At 35.0% G+C, this 20218-nt stretch overlaps 1 protein-coding gene across 1 annotated transcript in view; it reads right to left on the bottom strand.

The window, feature by feature from the left end:
* Nucleotides 1-19848, bottom strand: part of LOC128992712 (uncharacterized) — a 52968-nt gene extending 33120 nt beyond the window's left edge. Inside the window, exon 1 of the mRNA XM_054416435.1 lies at nt 19696-19848. The gene's annotated coding sequence lies outside the window, so the exon portion shown is untranslated. The remainder of the gene's footprint in view (nt 1-19695) is intronic.
* Between the last annotated feature and the right edge of the window lie 370 nt (nt 19849-20218).

The raw sequence follows: 20218 nt of genomic DNA, 5'->3' as shown, positions 1-20218 counted from the left end.
ATCGTTATGAAATTTGGTGTGTAAATTCTGTAGGTATGCGAATCGGACGTAAACTATTTCCCGTTTCGAAATTCTTAAAAGGGCTCCGCCCCAGTGGCTCTGGAGTTTCCCATGTTAACCTTATGAGAAATGGAATTAATGAATCTTAACAGCTGTTTCAATTAAACAAGTTGGTTCTGTTCTATGATGTTCAATAGCATTAAAGTTACAAGGATTACCAACAGGGTGCAGCACTATTATTTCTTTTACATTTATGACAACAGCTAATTTGCAACCAAAAGGTGAGTTAGCGTAGCGAACGAACTTCAACCTGGAGGCGAGTTAGCGTAGCGAACGAGCTAACCTGAAGGCAAGTGAGCGCAGCGAACGAGCTCCAACCTAAAGGTGAGTGAGCGTAGCGAACGAGCTCTAACCCAAAGGTGAGTGAGCGTAGCGAACGAACTTCAACCTGGAGGCGAGTTAGCGTAGCGAACGAGCTAACCTGAAGGCAAGTGAGCGCAGCGAACGAGCTCCAACCTAAAGGTGAGTGAGCGTAGCGAACGAGCTCCAACCCAAAGGTGAGTGAGCGTAGCGAACGAACTTCAACCAGGACATGATTGAGCGATGCGAACGAGATCTTCTTGAAAATTAAACGTAACGGTACTTTCTTTCCATCGGTCTGTCTTAGGGGAAACCTATAACTTAGGCGATACGAAGTTCGCCGGGTCAGCTAGTATTCTTATATTATTTTGAATTTTGTATGTATATTTATATGTACTAGTGTACCTGTTGCTCGAATTCGAGCAATTGCTAAGTATTACTACAGGCGTTATTTAAAACAAATAACAGTCATAATTTCTGATGACTTTAAAATATTCGACTCTAAAGATTATGAAAATACTAAAGATGTACATAACAGATCGATATAATCAACATTCATTGTAAATAGTGTTTTCTACAAATAGCCTTACTCATAGCTGCATTAGGCTTCCAGACACGTTATGTGTCCAAAAGCCTAACAGCACGACTCCCTTCCCCATACCACCCTGAGCGATAGGGATCATTGAGATTCGCTCTAACCTTTCCTTTCCCCTTCATGGGCAAGTTTTCATCACTTTTCTTTCTTAGTTTTTGTTTGTAGGCCTATCTTATCCAAGACTTATTCATGTTCTCTCCTATTCGTCCCCTGAAGTAAACAATTTATAAATATGTGACTCGTGGTTTTTATTTCTCCACATCTACATACTTCCTCTTCCACCATGTGAAATCTTCACAAAATCGTACAACAGTGTACACGCTTAACGGTGTTCACCAGTTAACGCCAATTGAGAAAATCTGTTAGAAAACAGATAGAAGTGTATCATAGAGATGTACAATCCATATAATGTCATTATTTTTAATGATCTAAAATGCTCTTTTGAAGTTCTTGAGTCAAGGTCAAAATAATTCTTACAGCTCTTTTTTGTAATTTTAGGATTGTTTCTAAGTTATTGATAGATGTAGCGCCATACAGAGATATTCCAAAAGAAATAACAGAATGTACGTACAAAAAGTATATCGATTTTAATGTTACTTGATAAAAAAGATTTTTTAATCTAGTTAATGCAAATAGACCAGATACATTTTTTTTATTACTTTAAAAGCGTGAGATTTTAAGTTAAATTTTTATCAATTTCAAGTTGTCCTAAGAATTTAATATTTTCTAATTCTTGAATGAGTTTTCTGATTAATTTATAGTGAAGGATTAATTGAAATGCTTGTCTGACGGGTCTCAAAATTTATGAACTTTGTTTTATATGGATTCAAAAGTAACTGATTGTTTTGGAGAATTTTGAAAGTATATCGAGATTAGCATAAGCTGTCTTTTCAATTTCCCCTTCAGAATTAGCGGTAACTTTTTAAGATTTACATTGTCTGCATAAAGGTAAAGTTTGCTAGATTTAGTCAGCCCTGGTAGGTTTGTAACATAGCAAATAAATAAGAGGGGACCCAAGATGGATCCCTGTGATACACCATATTTAATAGTTATAATTTTTGACTTATGAGTAATTTTCATTTGATTATTAAATTGGATAGTTTCTACAAATTGTTTTCTATTACAAATGTTGAAATGTATTATTCTAGCAATTGAAGAGATTTATTATCTATTCCAATGCTAGACAATTTATTTAAAAGCAGATTGTGGTTTATAGTCAAATGCCTTGGTTAAATCCATGCAAATACCAAGAGCCTTTTTTTCATCTAAACAATCAATAACTGACTCTATAAACTTTTTAGCAGCTGTCAAAACTGACCTACCACTTTGAAATCCATGTTGACAGTCCTCAAAGTGGTGATTACTTTCCAGGAAATTATATAAAGGCTTTCTCAAATATTTTGGACATAACGGAAAGCAGTGCAATTGGACGGTAAATTGATATTTCATATCTATTTCATTTTTGAATAAAGGAATGAATTTTGAAATTTTTAGTTTATTAGGAAAAATGCCTGATACAAAGGAAGGATTTACTAAATGAGCTATAGGTTTTCTGGGGGGTAATTTTGCTTTTTTGATGAGCACCACAGGGAGTTTTTAAGATGACTTGTTATTTCGTAAACCTCTTTCTCATCAACAGGTCTACAATGAATACCCGGAATTATATGATCCAACTCAACTACTTTTAGACTGTCCTAAACATTCTCAATAAGTGAATCCAAGTTAGAAACAATGTGTGTGTCAACCAAATCATTAAAATAATTGTTGAATGAATTACATATAATATAAGGGTCTGAACAACATTGGTTGTTAATATGAACACTAGTAATTTGGTTATCTGCTTTTGCCTTACCGACTTTAGAGTTAATACTTTGCCAGCTGGTTTTGTTCATGTTACTTGAGTTGTTTATTTTATTTTGATAATATAGTTTTTTTTGCAGCCGTAACGTTATTTATAAACATTTTAATCTTCAATCTTAGTTGTTTGTACTTAATTTTGCTTTTTAAGATTCTAGCATTATTAGCAAACTCAATAATTGATTGTTTTTAAATTTTTAGCTCATCAGTAAACCACCTTCTATGTCTATATTTTCTACATAATTTCTTAGGAAAACACAACTCAAAATAATATACAGGGTGTATATAAAGTCCCGCACAGGCTTAATATTTTCTAAACGACAACAGATAAATCAATAAGATTTGGTACATCAACACCACACTTAAAAATCTACTTTTTTAAGGAAATATCAATTTTCTGTCACATCATGGGGACGTCCCGCAAGGAGTCAGAAGGGAATCTTAAGCATAGGTTGACATGTACATCAAATTAAAGGTCTTTACTAACAGAATATAATGCCGCAAATTTGAACTCAAACGGACAACCAAGTCAAGAATGACAGTGGTTCAAAGATTCATTTAATTTGCATTTGGGGGCACAGCCCTAGGAATCGGAAAAAAATTGTTAACGTAAGCATAGGTCGATATGCACATCAAATTAAAGGTCTTCACTAGTAGATTACAATGCCGTAAATTCAAGCTCAAAAGAACGCCTGAGTAAAAAATGGCAGTCGTTCAATTTTAAAAAATGGCAGGTTCAAGAAATCTTTTAACGGCTGCCATTTTTTACTCCAAGGTGTTCTTTTGAGCTTGAATTTACGGCATTGTAATCTACTAGTAAAGGTCTTTAATTTGTGTACTGGTGAAATTACCTGCTGTCAAGTGATCCTTTTGACCTTGAAAGGCGACCGGTTTCGATCCTCACGGGATCATCTTCAGGCGGACGTCGTCATCGTCTTTTCGTTCTTGCGAACACGTCGTTTTTTAAAAAACATTGAGTAAACAGTTTTTAACATTTTGATCAGTCATCACGTATTGATCAGTGATTCGGAGGCTTAACTCAAACAAAATGTCTTTAATTTGATGTGCATGTCAACCTATGCTTCTATTTAAGATTTCCTTCTGACTCCTTGCGTGACGTCCCCATGATATGACAGGAAATTGATAGTTCCTTAAAAAAGTAGATTTTTAAGTGTGGCATTGATGTGCAAAATCTTATTGATTTATCTGTTGTCGTTTAGAAAATATAAAACCGGTCCGGGACTTTTGGGACAGTCTGTACGGATTTAGGATTAGGATATGTTTACACTATTTTATATATGTCTAAAAAAAAATAGGTAGGCCTACCGTTACCGTACATATACGTGCCTGAAAAAATATTAGACTACTTTTACTTTCTCCCCCTATACCATAGTATATGGAGAAAGTATTGTTTTTGTCAAAATTTTCGAGTTTGAGTTTTGAGTGGATATATTTGTTTTGGGTCCCCCTGGACCCAAATAAGTGGTTTTCGAAGTGATGTCTGTGTGTGTGTGTGTGTGTGTGTGTGTGTCTGTGCTCTTACAAATGTGTCGAAACGAGATCCGCAGTTTGTTTACACTGTAACGGCATAGTGAGATCCGTTGGCGCTTCGAGATCCGGGGTGGTGGATCTCGGAACGCCAAAGCCTCTGATTGGTCCTCCTGAGCTTGTCAGGATCACAGAAATACCCGAAGTTTGCCGAAAACAGGTGGATCTTATTTGGGCTGGTTTTTCTATAGTGTGCGTGTGCAGTTCTGAAATCCGGAACCACGTCGCGCGCGCGTCGCCTACGCACACCGATCATACACACCCGGTCACAGTGAGATCCCCTAAACTGACCAATGAAAAAAAAGAGTAGTTCTGGTCTGATCCTAGTTGGACTGCGGAGTGAAGTGGTTGAATTTCCTGAATCACTGATGATGTATCTATATATATAAAATTGTATTAGCTCGATCGCCAAGTTGCTCTGTAGTCTAGTAGTTAGCCTACTACGTCAAAAACCATTTAAGTGATTGAGGTCTTCACTTTACTAATCATTAAATCTTTTACCATGTGTCCTCACGACTACGTTAGCCTATATTTTGATATCAAAGACTTTTTGCAAATGTTTTTTTATATTGTTCAATTTGTAGTAATCACATTGTTGTAAATGTATGTTAATGAAGATCCAGTGTAAACTTTACGGATGCATAATATCTAATGCAGGGTGTCATCCTTAGATTATTATTCAGGATACTTTTGCTATACCATTACTATATTGTTGAGTTTTTAGTAATCACATTGTTGTAAATGTATGTTAATGAAGATCCAGTGTAAACTTTACGGATGCATAATATCTAATGCCGGGTGTCATCCTTAGATTATTATTCAGGATACTTTTGCTATACCATTATTATATTGTTGAGTTTTTAGTAATCACATTGTTGTAAATGTATGTTAATGAAGATCCGGTATAAACTTTACGGATACATAATATTCAATGCCGGGTGTCATCCTTAGATTATTATTCAGGATACTTTTGCTATACCATTATTATATTGTTGAGTTTTTAGTAATCACATTGTTGTAAATGTATGTTGAAGATCCAGTGTAAACTTTACGGATGCATAATATCTAATGCCGGGTGTCATCCTTAGATTATTATTCAGGATACTTTTGCCATAGCCTACCATTATTATATTGTTGAGTTTTTTGTAATCACATTGTTAAATGTATGTTAATGAAGATCCGGTATAAACTTTACGGATACATAATATTCAATGCCGGGTGTCATCCTTAGATTATTATTCAGGATACTTTTGCTATACCATTATTATATTGTTGAGTTTTTAGTAATCACATTGTTGTAAATGTATGTTAATGAAGATCCAGTGTAAACTTTACGGATGCATAATATCTAATGCCGGGTGTCATCCTTAGATTATTATTCAGGATACTTTTGCTATAGCCTACCATTATTATATTGTTGAGATTTTGTAATCACATTGTTGTAAATGTATGTTAATGAAGATCCAGTATAGACTTTACGGATACATAATATCCATTGCTGGGTGTCATCCTCAGATTATTATTCAGAATACTTTTGTTTAGACTTTAGTTATCTTTGATATTACATTTTTCCTGTTAAAATGGTCATTATCATTAATAATAGTTTTACATATCTTTGATTATGCAAACCATATCTATGTTATCTTTATGTTTTGTTGTTACATTTTGTTTTTTAAAGCATTTATTTCTAGTTCCATGATGACATTATTCACAGTAGTGTTAACAAAATAAACAAGAAATTAACAATAATAACACCTTGGATTCGCCCAGACCTGAGACACCCTGTAACACAATTAATTTGGAGAAATATATTTAAACTTCTTTAGGCTTCATTCGTCCAATAGATCTTGAGGAAGCCTTCGACTCAAAATTTTGAGGTGTTTTTTTATCAATAAAGGCCGAGATAGACTCCACTCTTAGCTATTCATGTATATGCCTGTTTCTAACAAACCAGGGAGCATTCGCCGCTATTCTTAGAATTTTGTTTTGAATCACTTGAATTTTGAAGAATTTGTTTTTTGATATAGCTAATCCCCAGATAGGGGATGCATATTTAATCAAAGGCCGAATTATTGAATTTTAGATTAGAACTGTACAAGCTGGCTTCAGAGTAGATTTCCTATTGGTTAAAGGGAAAAGCTTTGCAAGGCTCAAACCATAAGTGTCATAACCTTGGGACAGTTTTTTATTGACGTGGTAGTTCCAATTAAGTTTTTTGTCCAGCCATACTCCAAGATATTTTATTGTTCATTGGTCATCAGGGTTCCAAGGTAGAAAGTTACATTTTTAATTTTTTACTACTAGGCTATAAGTGAATTACAATTTATAATAAAACCGTTTCTTATAATTGGTTTATTGTTCTATTCCTATGCGTATTTCATTGGCATAACAATATATGAGAAGCTTTATTGTAATAGTGTAAGAAAAAATACTTTTGATTTGAAGTAGCCTAGTTATGCTTTCCCTGGCCAGCTTGAAGTAAATTTGATAAAATTTTGAAGTTGACTTTAGAAGTACCATTTCTTATCAAATATGTCAACATCAAAGATTAATAAAGACAAGTACTGTCCTATAAAAAAGTTAAGTAAATTTATTTGCACAGAATTATAAATATTTTGTTCATTAATTCAGAACTAACTATAGGCCCCTGAATATATGGTTTGACCTAGATATAATTAGAACACAGATGAAACCATTGTTGTTCGATAGTGAAAGGTATTGTGAATAACATATCAAAAGTCTCCAAAAATATCTTTGGTGGAACACCACCATTTTTCCAAAATGGCGGCCAAATCCAGTAGTTTTTTGCTTTTTATTGAAATTCTGACTTTCCAGTCAATATTTGTGAAAAGTCGTCAATAGATTTAATGTTCCTCCTGAAATTACCTTTAAAATGATACCAAAAAAATGTACCTACAACAAAAAATGAACCCCGTAGAAATAAAAAAAAATTTAAAATACAAATATCTTTTATAAATTTATGTAATAGTCCAAGCAAACTAAAAATAACGTACACAGGGATTGTATAAAAATTTGCAAGTAAACATTTTACGGTTTTATTTTTTTTTGTTGTGGTGTGCAGAGTGACATACCAAAAGTTGCAAAAAATCAGTCCACGGGAAACCCCTAAATTAAGGAAAAAATGGCGGCTTTTCCCAATATTGGAAAAATTTTGCAAAAAAAGATATCACATGATTTTTTGCACATTTTTCGAGATATTGACTTGGTACCACGGCCGATATTTTTTGGACGGTCCGTACTTAATTTCAATAGGGGACGCTTTTTGGGCCTCCATCTTGGATCTGCCATATTGGATTTAAATATTTTAAATGTAATTATAGTGTTGTGACACATCATTATGAACTAGATTTCCACGCTGATTTCAATGCTGAAATCCGTTTTTAAATAAGTTTTTTCGTTGCTTAAGATATATTAAAACGAAACCTCTCCCCTATACATCAGTTGTGGACGTATCGTACTTTGAAAATGTGTTTGGATTATTTTTCTCTAGGTATTATTAATGCTTGCAGTTCGTTCTAGCCTTAAAATATTCAGTGATAAAAGAGCTTTCATTTTAGTTAGCTTTTATTTTGTTCTATTTATAGTTAAAACAGACTCGTTATAGACGAGGTACAAACCCCAACACGAAATTAAATTAAACTTTTTTATCAGTTTTTGTTGAAAGATTTATATCTCGGGTTGTTAATATGTTAACAAGTTTGTTCTGGTATCAAAGTTCTCAGTAAATGTTTGGCTTTAATTTTATTGATTATTAAATGACACATGACTAATTTAATACGAATCATGTAGGCCTACCTTCAATGAACTATTGAATGAATTATTGTTATTTTGAAATTTGTCTTTGGTTAAAGACATTCATCCCCAATTCTAAATAACTCCCAATTAGGGATCCATAGCTAAAATAAAAGTCAATACTTGAACGAATAGCTATGACGAGTTTTTCCCGTTTTCACTCTGCACAACACTACAAAATAAAACCACAAAACGTTTTGTTGAAATTTTTTAAAGGCCATATCCTATATTTATCTAAATATAATTTCCAAGTTACACAGTTACAGTTATTTATAAGTAAGTTAGTCATATGTACCATCAGTCAAACACCACTCCCAATCTGTTGGATCTACTGGTGAACTATTTCCACGCCATACTTGAACCTGATAGTACATCCTTAGACTGTGGTATTTTTCAATGTGTTTTTAAATTGTCTGTTACATCCTAAATGTCTATCTTTACTTATTGATTATTTATTTTATAACTATCACCAGCTGGTTATAATGTTTACTTCTTCACTTTGTTTTTAATTTGTGTTGAATAAAGTTGGTTAAAATTGTACTTTTACAAAGACATTTATTATTAGTTCTAATTACATACAGAACAATTTGGCGACGATGGAGGTGAGTACAAGTAATTCAAATACATCTCAAAACATTCAAATGATTAACTCAGCATTGATTGGACCCTTTAATGAAAGATATGAAACATGGGAAATGTATATGGAAAGACTAGAGATATCATTCATTTATAACAACATTTCGGAAGACAAAAAGAAAATTACGTTACTTCACTGTATTGGATCAGACACTTACAGTAAACTTAGGGATATATTGCATCCTGTATCACCTATAACTAAATCCTATGCTGAATTAGTTCAAACTCTTAATTCACATTTTACACCAAAACCAAATGAAGTATCAGAGACATTCAAATTTCATTGTAGACACCAATATGAAGGAGAAAACGTTTCTGAATTTTCATTGGATCTTAGAAAGTTGTCTAGATATTGTAATTTTGGCACATTTCTGTCAAAAGCCCTGAGAAACCAATTCATACTCGGGCTAAGGGATGAAAAAATACAGGCAAGGTTAATTACTCTAAGTGACAGTGATTTGAGTTTTGAAAAAGCTGTAGACATGGCTCAAGTAATTGAAAAGGCTCAAAACGATTCAATAACAATCCAATCAAAATTCAATCATGAAAACAATGAATTGCCGGTTAACTTAAATGTTGTACAACAGAAAAGTTTTCAAAAACCTAAAAACAGTACCAATCTTAAACAATGTTACCGTTGTGGAGAGTTACATGAATACATATCTGAATGCAAACACAAAAATACAACATGTAACTTCTGTAAAAAAAAAGGGCATCTAGCAAAGATTTGTTTTAGGAATCCTAATGCACCTATCAAATTGCAAAGACAAAATAAGACTACATTTAACACTACTTCAAGAAATGTAAAACAAATAACAGACTCGTTTGAAGATCAAAGTGAAATATTTAAACTACAACAAAATATGAACAATTCTGTTAGATCCCTCTATAAGGAAACTAATGTTATTGACATTTGTTCTATGAATACATCAGAAGATAAATTTAGGAAAATAATGTTAAACATAAAAATAAATGGGAAAACTATTCCGTTTGAACTAGATACAGGAGCAGGGGTATCTTTGATGTCAAAAAGTAACTTTTCCAAGTTTTTTCCAAAACACAGACCTTTAATGAATCCAGACATAATATTAAGAGATTTCAACAAAAATGAATTTGTTCCATTGGGTAAAACCATTGTTCAGGTTGGTTACGGTAATCAAACCAAATATCTTCCATTGTATATAGTCGATGGTAATAGAGATACGATATTTGGTAGGGAATGGCTGAGATCGATTAAAATAAATTGGTCAGACATAAATAACATTCACGGAGCTGACTTGAATAGAGTTAAACACTCAAATCCCAAAGTACACGATATTTTAATGGAATTTAAATCCATATTTGAACCAAGAGTTGGAAGTTTCAAAGGGGGAGAAGCACTTCTTAACTTAAAGCCTGACACTACACCAGTTTTTAAAAAAGCTAGACCACTACCTTATGCTTTGTTACCAAAAGTTAGTGCAGAAATCGACAGACTAGAAAAAGAAGGTATAATTACAAAGGTGAATCAGAGTTCTTGGGCTACTCCAGTTGTACCGATTATGAAGGCAAATGGGAATATCAGACTGTGTGGAGACTACAAAGTAACCCTCAATCCCCATTTGGTAATACCAGAACACAACATGCCCCGCATTGATGATATTTTGGCCAGAATGGGTAATTCGACTAAATTTACAAAGATTGATATATCCGAAGCTTACCTACACATGCCAGTGAAAGAAGAATACAGAGAATTGCTCACAATCAATACACACAAAGGTCTATATCGAGTAAATCGTCTACCATTCGGAATTGCAAGTGCACCTGCTATTTGGCAATCAGCAATGGAAAATATTCTACAAGGTATTGATGGTGTTGATGTTTTCTTTGACGATGTCAAAATAACAGCCCACAGTGAGGAAGAACATTTGAAAAGACTCCGTGCTGTATTAAATCGGTTCAAAGACAACGATTTACACATTAATGTTTCTAAATCTCAATTCCTTGTACCAGAGATTGACTTTCTTGGTTACCATGTCTCGTCAAAGGGAATAAGTAAAAGTAAACATATTACTGAAGCAATAAGAAACCTGAAGAGACCAAGTAATGTGAAAGAAGTTAGACAAATCCTTGGGTTGATAAGTTACTATCGAAAGTTTATTCCAAACTTAAGTGAAAAGATGCAAGCTATTATTAATCTCACAAGAGCTAATGTACCTTTTAATTGGACTGAAGAATGTGAACGAGATTTTCAATTGGTGAAGGAGGAAATGATGTCAGAGAATATACTATGCCATTTTGACCCGCACTTACCACTCATTCTAGCAACAGATGCTAGTCAATCTGGAATTTCGGCAATTCTTTCTCATGTGTTTCCGGATGGAAACGAAAGACCTGTTGCATTTGCTTCCAAAACACTATCACAAACACAAAAACAGTACAGTGTCATACAAAAAGAAGCCCTGGCAATTTATTTTGGAGTTAAACACTTTTACCAATACCTTTATGGACGTCATTTCACCCTAGTTACAGACCACAAACCCCTGGTATCAATATTTGGACCGAAAAATGGAATACCACTTATGGCCGCAACAAGACTACAACATTATGCTATATTCCTTCAGGCATTTTCATTTGACATAAAGTATAAATCAACCAAAGATAATGTTAATGCTGATGCACTTTCAAGACTACCTAAAAATGTTGAAGAAGCTGCTGTTATTGACTCAGCCGATGTTCATGAAATAGAACAAATCTATACTTTACCTGTCACAGCTGAAGAAATAGCAAAAAATACACAATCTGATCCAGATCTTAGAGATATTTATCAATCACTAATCAGAGGGGAGCCAATCCATCACCCGATGTCTTCTAACGAACAAGAATGGTCAATTCAGCTTGGATGCTTATTAAAAGGGAATCGTGTGGTGATTCCCAAACAACTTCGTCCAAGAATTTTGAAAGAACTTCATGAGGCTCATGTGGGTATAGTTCGCATGAAGGGACTAGCTCGTTCGTATGTTTGGTGGCCTAAAATTGATGCAGACATTGAGAATATGACCTTAAATTGTTTGGGATGTCAACGAGTACAACATGAAGCACCCAAAGCACCAGTTCACCACTGGGAATATCCTTCAAGGCCTATGCAAAGAGTTCATGTTGATTTTGCAGGACCATTTTATGGCCATTATTTTCTCCTAATTGTGGATGCCTACAGTAAATGGCCAGAGATTGTAACACTTACAACTATAAATTCACATAAAACCATTGAGGCTTTGCGGAAATTCTTTTGCTCTTTTGGAATCCCTGACATATTAGTGTCAGACAACGGAAGGCAATTTGTTTCGTTAGAGTTTGAAAAATTTCTTCAATCTAACGGAATTAGACACAAAAGATCAGCACCTTACCATCCTGCAACTAATGGCCAAGTAGAACGCTATGTACAAGACTTGAAAGATACTATCAGAGCCATGCACTTTGAGGAAGGCTCAATTGAGTTGAAATTACAGAGATATTTAATGGCCTATCGAAGAGCTCCACATAGTACTACAGGACAGTCTCCTTCACATCTCTTTATTGGACGTCAAATTCGATCAAGACTTGATTTATTGTATCCTGATTTGTCACAAAAAATGAACCAAAATTTTGACTCAAAATCATATTCTGACAGGCAAAAATCATTTAAAGCTCAAGACCCTGTTGCTTACCGCCTATATGGGACCTGCAACAAATGGGGCTTTGGAAAGATCAATAGAAAAGAAGGACCAAGAAATTATGAAATATCCACAAGCAGTGGCACAATCAGACGTCATCAAGACCAAATTAGACGTTCAGGGCGAAACTTGTGTGAGTTTTCATTAAGGAATGAGCAAAATCAAGTATTCATACCAACAAATTTTGGAGGAGTCCATTTTGGAGGAGTCAGAGAGGAACCAACCGAAAACCACGCAACAAATGATCACAACATACCAACCGAAAACCACATAACAAATGATCACAACATACCAGATGTTCCAGAGGCCAACGATCACAACATATCAGATGTTCCAGAGGCCAACGATCACAACATATCAGATGTTCCAGTGGCACCAACTCCCACTATTACAGTGAGACGTTCAAAAAGGACACATAAACCCGTGGATAGACTCAATTTATGAAGCTCACTTAAGAAGGGGAAGTGTTACATCCTAAATGTCTATCTTTACTTATTGATTATTTATTTTATAACTATCACCAGCTGGTTATAATGTTTACTTCTTCACTTTGTTTTTAATTTGTGTTGAATAAAGTTGGTTAAAATTGTACTTTTACAAAGACATTTATTATTAGTTCTAATTACATACAGAACATTGTCAAAGTACGAAACATCCATAAGAAATGTATGGGGGAGAGTTTTTGTTATTATATATCTCAAAATCTTAAAACGCTATTTAAAAAACTGATTTCAGCATTGAAATCAGCGTGGAAATCTAGTTCATAATGATGTGTCACAACACTATAATTACATTGAAAAATATTTATATCCAATATGGCAGATCCAATATGGCGGATCCAAGATGGTGGCCAAAAAGCGTCCCCTATTGAAATTAAGTACGGACCATCCAAAAAATATCGGTCGTGGTTCCATCCAAGTCAATATCTCGAAAAATATGGAAAAAATCATGTGATGTCTTTTTTTTTGCAAAATTTGTCCAATATTGGGAAAAGCCGCCATTTTTTCCTTAATTTAGGGGTTTCCCGTGGACTGAATTTTTGCAATTTTTTGTATGTCACTCTGCACACCACAACAATAAAAATAAAACCGTAAAATGTATACTTGCAAATTTTTATAAGATCACTGTGTACGTTATTTTTAGTTTGCTTGGACTATTACATTAATTTATAAAAACTATTTGTATTTGAAATATTTTATTATTTCTACGGGGTTTACTTTTTGTTGTAGGTACATGTATTTGGTATCATGTTAAAGGTAATTTCAGGAGGAACATTAAATCTATTGACGACTTTTCACCAATATTGACTGGAAAGTCAGAATTTCAATAAAAAGCAAAAAACTACTGGATTTGGCCGCCATTTTGGAAAAATGGTGGTGTTCCACCAAAGATATTTTTGGAGACTTTTGATATGTTATTCACAATACTTTTCACCATCGAACAACAATGGTTTCATCTGTGTTCTAATTATTTCTAGGTTTTGCTATTTATTTTCTTATTTTAAGGCGCCTACTAGTACTTGATATGCACCAGTCATTTGCTATGTACCATAATTCGAGAAAACTTGACCAGATTATGAGCCAAGCTCATGATCAGTTTTATATATTCAAGTTTCCAATTATGGGTAAGATAAATTTTTGGGGCGATATGTTATGTCATACTGAGACATTATTTATGCAAACTAATTTAGTAAGCTAAAATACTTTTCATGTAAAGATAACCTCTCAAAAGACTTGCAGATTGTTTTCATTTATGCTAAAGTAGCTGTTTACAATTTATGATACAACTGTGTCTAATAATTAGGTATGCGAATGCAATGCTACAACAGCCGCGGGTGGCTGGGCCATTCTTCAGAAAAAGACATATTACGGTCACCAAGGAATGATAAATAAAAACTAAGATAATAAATAGGACTACATAATTTGTTGTTAAATACAGGGAGCGGCAGAAATATCTGACGGTTTTCAAGCGAGTACAGTCCGGCAGTCAAGTGGAGGAGGGTGGTGGGGAGCGGCTCATTCTCAAGGCCAAGTGACCCCATTTCAGTCCCCATAGAGCAGTGGACCGGTATACATCGCGCGTTTGTCCTGGAGGCGTATTTTAAAAATGGAGATTCTGTTGTTGATACGCAACGTAAGTTTCGTAGGCATTTTAATGTGGCTCGTGGGGAACCTATCCCATCCCGAAACACAATCGGATACCTTAAGATCCACAGGATCAACTGCAAAACGTAGGCCTACAGGCCGTCCAAGGTCAGTGAGGACGCCGGAGAACGTGGAGCGAGTGCGACAAACTGTGCTAACGAGCCCGCATCGCCCGGCGCGTGGACAAGCTGCTGCTCATGGCATGTCTGAGCGCTCTATTCGACGAATTTTGCTGAAGTTTTTGGACGATTGCTATTTTATATGGGTGAAAGTGAAGGTCTGAGTGCAAAATTCGTCGAATAGAGCGCTCAGACATGCCATGAGCAGCAGCTTGTCCACGCGCCGGGCGATGCGGGCTCGTTAGCACAGTTTGTCGCACTCGCTCCACGTTCTCCGGCGTCCTCACTGACCTTGGACGGCCTGTAGGCCTACGTTTTGCAGTTGATCCTGTGGATCTAAAGGTATCCACCCACAATTTGATGGTGTTTCGGGATGGGATAGGTTCCCCACGAGCCACATTAAAATGCCTACGAAACTTACGTTGCGTATCAACAACAGAATCGCGCCATTTTTAAAATACGCCTCCACGACAAACGCGCGATGTATACCGGTCCACTGCTCTATGGGGACTGAAATGGGGTCACTTGGCCTTGAGAATGAGCCGCTCCCCACCACCCTCCTCCACTTGGCTGCCGGACTGTACTCGCTTGTAAACCGTCAGATATTTCTGCCGCTCCCTGTATTTAGGTAAACTTTTTTTATACTTAATGTAAAGAAAAAAATATCTAAATTAAATTTAATGAACATTTTATGTCCACAGAAGGTGACATATCACTTCTGTGGACAGTCACCCCCTCTAGATTTAGCTTTAAGATTACATGATTTTACTAACAAATTTGAAATAAAAATTATTAAACCCAATTGCTGTTGGCTATAGACATTGACTATTAATAATATTTTGTTTATTTTACTTTTTCCATTCTATTCAAAGGTTAAAAAAAAAAAACAAAGAAACTCGGTCACCAAATCCTGCATCACTCCTGTGGACAGGCTTATGTAGTTCCAGAAAAATACCCCAGGCAGCACTGGCCAACTTTTATTATTTATTTTATAGAGAAGAAGTAGCCATCTTGAACATAGAATCAGTTTGGTTGTGTTCTGTTTAGTTATTAGTTGTTTATATCATGTGCAACTATTAGAGTTTTAATTGATCGTCGAGCTAACATAGTCACTTCTGTTACCGCATTTTAAAGATAATTATGCATGTCAATTAAACCTAATACAATAATTTACAGTAGTTTATGTGTTTCTCTACAAAAATAAGAGCAAACATTGTTCCTAACCTATTTGCTAGACTCTATGTTTGTTTTTTAACTTTATTTGTAAAATTTGCAGTTGCGATAGTCACTTCCGTGGACATGCTAGTTTTTAAATACTAAAAATCTGGGATTTTTATTTAGTGTGACCATTGCAATGGGTAAATAATAAAAAGGGTAATACATTAAAATAGGTATCTAAAAAAATTAAAAAAAATAAAACAAAAAAAATAAAATAACCTATAAAATTGAAATTTGTCCTTTTCTGAAGAATGGCCCGGCTAGCATCCGCCGAATCCTTCAAATGAGGATTTGCCGCTCTGCTCAACCCAGAATTTTGACAAAACTAAGTGCGATAGAAAAAAATTGAATACCGGTACAAACAATAAAATATATTTAATTAGCCTATCTACAACTTTACCACAAATAAAACTTCTATGACCAAAAAAAAAGACAATGTTTGTAATTGACAAACTGTTTCATGTCTCGTTTCCAGTTTTTATCCAAAATAAACTTTATAAGCCTAAAAACATAACCAACCAAGTATTAATTTGAAAACTATACTCTTTGTATGAAGGGATTATTTCCAAGCTCTCCACCTATTTCAAAAATGTGATCTCAATTTTGTAAGGTTGTCAAAATAGGTACAGAGTAAATTTATAACGTCTACACTACCTACTATTTTTTGCCGATTCCGAGGCGTTACATCATTCTTGCATCACTTAACTATGACAAACCAAAGATTAACACAACATTTTGAATCGCTTTGTTTGATTTTCATGCCCGTTCTATAATATTGAATTAGGCCTAAGTTATTATTCTGTGATCTTTGGTTAAGGGGACTGTGACCGTAAAAATTATCAACAATTGACATTTTTATTTTTTGGTCTTTTATTATTAATTAAAATCTTCTGATTACAACGGTATAATTATTTTTTTCCTAGCTTGACTGGAAGTTAGAAAAAAAAATAAAAAAAAATGTTTTTACCCGGTCTCATAGCAACAAAACATTGTTGAGTTATCTTGCACATGGGCCTACGTTTTCTGCGATTCCCGTAAGTTAGCTTTTTATAACTTTGATGTCACTTTTCTCAGCTATCTGTAGGACTAGAGTATCCAAATTTTTACCACATTTTTTATACTTAATATACTAGTTCCTCCCAGAAGGATTTTGATTTATTACACCCACGAGTCGTAAAAAAAATTTTTTTGTACTAAATTTCTAGGAAAAAAATTGTAATTTTTTGAAAATTACAAAAAAAAACACTTGGTGTAAATATATTTTTTAAATCTTCTAGGAGGAACTAGATAAACATATGGCCTTTAAAATAAAAAAAAAATTAAGGCTCTACCTGTCATAGTTCTCTAGATATGTAGCATATAGATAACATTATATAAGATAGGCAGTCACAGTCCCCTTAAAGCAGCTGATTAAAATAATTGTTTTTCTTATTCATATGAATCAATATTATTTCTATTTGTTATGTTCATAAAAAAACATTCAGTCGACATCCAGCGAATTCAACCATTTGAATCATTATAAAAATCTAGACAGTAAATATTCTCCGCCAACGGTAAAACAACATAGCCTAGAAACATTCATATTATATAGGGAGGTCTAGGCCCCACCATTGCTCAGTAAAACAACCTAAGAGTAAGTAATCAATGATCAATGGTATTAATCAGACTGTTCTCTTTTGTAGGCTACTGCATTTTGTAATTTGCTAAGTTAGCTTACTGTAGATGGTTTGTCATAACCAAAATGTCATTAGTCTTTCTTTATTTACATTAACGATGTTTTGTTAATGGGTGCCCATCATAGCAACCCATAAGGCCAATGTTAAAAATTGTAGATTAGTTTAAATTTATACAGACAGACATTATCAAATTGAAATTTGTTTGTGTAATAACATGTTCACTGTTAATCGAAAAAACCCTAACAAGTTTGGCTTTAATATGTTCAGTCGTTATTGAGTTATCTGATTAAATAGTTTGCATAAGTTCCCATCTCAAAGAGCTTCGCTCAATTATGCAGCAAGTTTGGTTAATACTTTTACCAAAACCCTGGTCTGACAGGCCCACGGGAATTTTCACAAACTTCTGTTGGCAATACTATCTACTTGGGGGATTCATTTCCCCCAATACCTTCCCCCCTTTTCTTCCCCTACTTGTTGATAGGCCTATATTGTTTGTTCATTTTGCGTGGGTGCCGTGACCTTGAAAGGTTGTCTGTTCATAACATGCCAGTCTCCGAAGCCCAGTTTTAGTGTATTTTAAAGGGAGGTACCACAGACCGGGGGTTTAGGTTAGCGACAGCCTGGGTAGGGTTTCGGTATAAGTGTTAAGTTAGGTTAACTTTAGTTTAGTTTCCATTTAGTTTTAGATTTAGTTTCCATACAAAAGAACAACATTTATATAAAGAGAGAGCGGAAGGGCTCGTTCTAGGCCTAGGCCTATATTACCACACGGGCAGGTTCCTTTACTATACACCACGCCTACATTAAGTTACCGTCCAACACACTGATTTTAATTGTGTTAAACATTTTTATTTTGTGGTTTTAGACTTCTGGGCATATTGGATTTAGGCTAATTGCTTTTCCGCCCCTAAATTTATTACAAAACCTCTTTTAATACACTTTATACAATTACACACTTACAGGAAGTGCGTAGGCCTATTTAACACATTCGCTGCTGAAACCTTTAAACAGGCGCTCGCCAATGGCGGCGAGACCCGGGCGGAGCCCCGACGCGCTAACTGAATCAGCGATCGCTATTGGTATTGAAATATCTCAGTAAGACGACGTACTTTGAGAAATATCTCAGAAGTGGACGTAGTTCACTGAAACACCCAAAGGTAGCAGCACTGCCTGGATCAATAACCAGAGTCTTTGTAATACGGCTCGAACTGAGAAAATCCCCGAAAACGGGACAAAAGCATTGCCAGACGGGATTTTACGGGCAATTTTTGTACCAACCTACACCAGAATAACGCTCGCATTATAAGCTACAGGCTGGTAAAGATTACAATGTTCCCCGACAATGGCTGAGCTCACATTGAAACAATAAACATGACATGGCGCGCTCCCCCACCCGTGGGCCCCCCGCTCCTCAGCTGAGACGCGCGGGGTCCACCGGTGGACCCGCCGCATCGAATGTGTTAAATTATAGGGTGAGTTGGAGGCAGAAATATTTAGGCCTAGCCTACCTAATATTAACTTCTCACCAAGATCGTTTGAAAATGGAAAAATAGATTATAAATTAGGCGCCTAACATAAAAGAGGCTAAGTTAGCAATTGATTATAAAGTTGGATCATACTTCAAAGTTCTGCCAACATAGGATCTAGGCCTAGGCCTGTGTAAGGTGTAAGTTACATGCAGAGCATATAGAACTGCACTAAAAAACATCTAAAAAACTAAAATGACCAAAGACAATATAAACACCTTCCAAACACCTTTAACTTATATTCTGTTTTAAGTTAGGCCTAGGCTAGGCTGTGAGCCTACAATTATATGCCCTCTAAAAGTTAAGCATCAAACTAAAGGAAAGTGGACACCTATAAGAAAAAAATTATAAAATTAAAGTGCAATGATTTCTGTCCATCATTAACGGAAAAATAATCTTAATATTTTCATATGAAGCCTAGGGCAACTAAGCTTAACATTTCAGGTTAGTTTTAGACTTTTGTTAACTCTGAGGGATTCTAATCTCCAACTTATCTGCTTTAAGTACCTACCTACACATAGAAGAGAAGGACACGACAATATTTCTCTTCACTTTGTCTTGAATAGTAACTTACAGGAAGTTTAACGATTTAAAATATTTATTTTATTGTTAATTGTTACTGAATAACTCAATAACTGCAACCAACATGCACCTCTCTGTCGAGTGTCGAAGTCCGAAGTCCTGAAATGAAGAAATGAAAATAACAACAACAACTTAACTTAACTGAACTGAACTGAAAATGAAGTGTGAATCTGAGCCAAACAAACCAAAGATCACAAAGAACCACTCACTCACTATGAGATGGTACGAGTACAAGGGTACAAGACCTTCCCGACAGGAACACTTCACGCCGACCTGACAGTGTTACAACCACGGCCGTCTTTAACTACGTTACAACAACCCGTGGGGGTTAGGGTTCACTTACTCTACGAATCATTGACACAATGAGCCTCTAAATATGTAATTCTTAAAACACATGGCTCACTTACTCTACAAATCATAGTCTATACGAGCTTCGTAAATAATATTGAAGG

This window comes from Macrosteles quadrilineatus, unplaced genomic scaffold (assembly GCF_028750875.1).
Source record: "Macrosteles quadrilineatus isolate MER2022 unplaced genomic scaffold, UCM_ALF_1.0 Scaffold_1__1_contigs__length_201487025, whole genome shotgun sequence".
In the NCBI taxonomy this organism is placed as follows: Eukaryota; Metazoa; Arthropoda; class Insecta; order Hemiptera; family Cicadellidae; genus Macrosteles; species Macrosteles quadrilineatus.
This window is presented reverse-complemented; position numbering and strand designations above follow the sequence as displayed.